Genomic DNA, 4,002 nt, shown 5'->3' with positions numbered 1-4,002 from the left:
AAAAAAACCCATAAGAAAAAGTCTACTGCTATTAAATCCGGAGTTCGGGCAGGCTATGCTAAAACGCCACTTCGCGAAATTAGTCTTGATGGAAATACGTCATTAATTGAATAATAATTGAATTGTTGAACGAGCTGTGTATGCTATAGCCCCATCTTGCTGAAACCACATCTCTTCTAGTCCTTGCTCTTCCATTTCAGGCACAATAAAATTTCGAATAATGTCTTGGTACCGTTCAGCAGTAACAGTAACGGTAATACGTTGGTCATTTTCAAAAAAATAGGGACCAATAATGTCTCCAGCATGAATACCACACCAAACTGTTATTTTTAGTGGATGTAATGATATTTCTTGAATTAATTCAAGATTCTATGTTCCCCAAAACCGACTGTTTATTGACGTAGCCACTAAGAAGAAAATGAGCTTCATCGCTCATTATCAGTGTAAATGAACATTTTTCAATTAAACCAGACAGGATTAAACCACTTAGGATTGCATTACTGTACTCAACTCGTTGATCAGGATCCCTGGGTAGCAATTTTAGGACTAATTGTATTTGTATGGAAACATTTTCAAATCAGTTTTCAAAATTCGCCTTAAACTGTGACAAGCTATGTGTAACTGGGAACGACGTCTTCAAATTGATGCTTCTGGAGACTCTGCAACGCTATCGCGCACCAGAGCCACATTTTTAGCGTTACGAGATGTCTACTAGAACTAGGCCTGTCTGCTGTCGCACCGTACTGTCGAAAATTCGCATGTAAACGATAAATTGTGGTTTTGTGAGGCACTAATCCATTAAGATACTTTTGACGCAATTTCCGCAGAGTGGCAATAATGGAACGATTATTTTCAATAAATATTGTCTCTATTTCTGCTCGTTCTTGTGGCGTACACAATGGCGGACATCTACACAACACAATGGTTAAAGCGAAACTGAGATAAACGTCACATAACCAAGATAGCGCGCAATCAAAATGATAGCCCGGCATTTGCCCCACCTGTTGCTTAAATTGGACATGCAAATGCTATTGATAGCCAAACGAGTTTAACCAATGACTTTTTATGCCAGGAATCACTATCATCAATTTGTCTCTCTAAGTTTTCAATTTATTTCTTAGTTTGCCGTTCCCAAAGCTTTTAGCGGTACAGTTACTACTAAGTCAACTGGCAATGATTTCTTAATGTCTTTTACTTAATGACAATTTAAAAGAATTTTTACTAGTTATATTGAAAAAAAATCATAAACAGTGCTGTTTAATTAACTGATTTGGCTTTAACTATTAATTTATATGTAATGATGCATATTTTAATATAGTATCAATAAAAGCCAAAATAGCAACGCTAATAATATTTGACATAACGTTACTTCAAGCAACAATTTATTTAAATATATTTATGCACGATTATAATGCATACAATGTGTACGTCATAATGACTCGTTGAACTCTTTGAACCCATTCGTAATAAGATACAATAATTTTTCAAACATTTTCCTTTATTTTAAATACGTTAGTTGTAAATAATGTTGTTCCCGATAGGAAATAAAATGCAGTGTGCCGTGATTTTTAAGGTTGATATTTTCATTAAATATTTGATTGTATATTGACGTGTATGTAAGTTGCGTGTTTTTTAAGTAAACAGATCGATTTTAAAGCATAAGGTGGATTTTTTTGGTGACAAATTTCCCCATCAAACAGTAGGAGACAAGTGATTTAACTCAAGTTTTTCAGAACGGTTTGTTATTGTTTTATGTTTATTTTAAATTAAAATAAATGCACTTGTCTTAACAATAAGATAAATTTAAAATAAAAATAAGTATTACACAAAATATTTATTTAAATATTAATATCGATAAGTAACATTACTAGAGTTAAACAAAACCTAAAATTCATAGAATCAACTCTATCTATGATTCTAAGAACATTATGTCGATTATAGATTATCTAATTTCAACTTCAACGCCTACTATTAATATATTTTGTCCATAAAATTATATATTTTGACATTTATTCTAATATATGCAAAAACACGCTTGAGTTTTCTAAATATTAGAGTGTTTTTGTTTGTTTTGACGTTTTTTATTTTTGGGTTTAAATTAAAAAAAAAATTTTAAATACCATGCCTACTATTCAGGACGCTTTATAACATTCGGTACATTTTTAGATGTTACCAAATATATTAGGTAACACAACTATATTTAAAATTTAATACTTAAACTTGTACAATTGTTTTTATACATATATTCGATATGAGTATGTCGTTCTAAATGAGGTCAAATTTTTTGAAGTTCGTGAGTAACAGTTTTTTTATAGTTATTGTACCAGCAGTCAGTACGTTATTGGTACGTTATTGATCCGGTACGCTGCTACTATGACATGTTGTGCATGAATAAATTCAATTGGGCAAAAAACGGTCGTGTTAACTGGCGAACATTGGCTATTGTTGGGTCAGTACCGTAAACAGAATTTCAAGATTCTAGATAACGTTTATGTTTTTACCCTTAGTGAGATTATATCTACTTTTTACGTTATATTATGACTAGATAGGACTAGAAATGCTAATTTTTGTAATAAATGGTTACAATAACCTTATACATTTATATTTTAGTAAAATATTGGAGATAATAACACTATTAAAACATTAAAATTTACTATGACCTGTATTCAATCTAGCAACACAGAAATTCCATAGCTAAAAATTCTTCGAATCAATCCAATCTGCATATAATTTTTTGACTTCTTATAACACTGATTAATAGAATATTTAGTTATTAATAGTTTATTTAGATAGATATCAAATGTTTTATCAAATGTCAAATCATAATCAATTGTTATTTTGTGCTGTGAGCTGCATATCCCTAAGTTCTCTATGGATACTTTCCATACTAACTGTTATCTCTGAAATAACTGTTTTAAATTATATTTGTATTAAAAAGTACTTACTGTTTTTATACATTTGATAAATGTGATCCCAAGCAGAACTAAAATCAAGGTATGTAGATACTTTCTTTTAGGTGAATCCAAAATTATACTGTTTTTTTTTGTTTTTGAGAAATTTTAGTCACAGTGCCCACACTAATATCCAGTGTAGCTGCAACACAATAAAACATGTCCACTAAAAAACCCAGCACCTTAAAATTTAAGAGTAACAATACTTATATCTCTAATACACTTTACTGGCAAGAATTGACCGCTGTTCCCTCGTTCTGTTTAGACGTTAAATGTTTTTGACTGACTATTTATTGGCTTCGGCATTTTCAGCCAGAGTAATCACAAATATAAGCAGCGATCTGAAATTTATTGAAACCACCAAAGCGCCAAAAGAACGTTTACCGGATTATAACCTTTTATTAACAGTAATGTTTTGAAAAATATTGCAGACATTTGACAACCGGGCGACATTTGCAGGCTGATTTAGTTACATGTTAGAACCTATAGGACAGCATTGTATCTCTTTTTCACTAGAATAAAATATTAATACGAATTTATAAAGTTTAATAGGCAATACATTATACATCTTGATGACGTGCGTTCACTACTAATTTATAGACTATATATAAATCTTGGATAACATTGTAAATCCAGTTTATTTCGTCATTCGATCATTTCTTCGTTGGTTACGTACTGAAAATCAATGATAATTAATAGAAAACTTTGTTTTTACAGCTATGGCTTACTATTTGGTTTGGTGCTTGAATGCAACCCGGTATTTGGAATCCGTAAGTCCAAATAGGCTTTATAATACACTGATAAACCAATCTGTTTGATCCTAGGTCAAGTTGGGAATATTTTCTGACTAACCAGAATAGTTATGTGATTTTAAAGTTATTTGCAATTTAATCTAAAATTGATATGAATGATAATATGTTTCAGATATTCTTCTTGAGGAATCAGGCCTTAAGTGTTAGTTTCCAGTCTCTAGTCCATTAGTGAATCCAGTTCTAAACAGATATGTCTTTTGTCATAATCATTTTATCGTCGGCAAATGTTCCAAATAGTG

At 31.1% G+C, this 4,002-nt stretch overlaps 1 long non-coding RNA gene across 3 annotated transcripts; it reads left to right on the top strand.

The window, feature by feature from the left end:
* Positions 1-1,609: 1,609 nt before the first annotated feature.
* LOC143205804 (uncharacterized) lies at positions 1,610-4,002 on the top strand. Of its 3 annotated transcripts, none has more exons than XR_013007924.1 (4): positions 1,610-1,737; positions 3,669-3,721; positions 3,776-3,810; positions 3,876-4,002. It is a non-coding gene; the product is annotated as an uncharacterized LOC143205804 (long non-coding RNA). The 3 variants fall into 3 exon arrangements; XR_013007923.1 differs by having other exon boundaries at positions 3,776-3,815; positions 3,876-3,994; XR_013007922.1 differs by having other exon boundaries at positions 3,776-3,880.

Source organism: Rhynchophorus ferrugineus, unplaced genomic scaffold, assembly GCF_030347505.1.
Source record: "Rhynchophorus ferrugineus isolate W39M unplaced genomic scaffold, kcgeb_rfMv2 rfM17, whole genome shotgun sequence".
Taxonomy (NCBI): Eukaryota; Metazoa; Arthropoda; class Insecta; order Coleoptera; family Curculionidae; genus Rhynchophorus; species Rhynchophorus ferrugineus.
The sequence above is the reverse complement of the archived record's forward strand: the minus strand, read 5'-3'. Positions and strand labels throughout refer to the sequence as shown.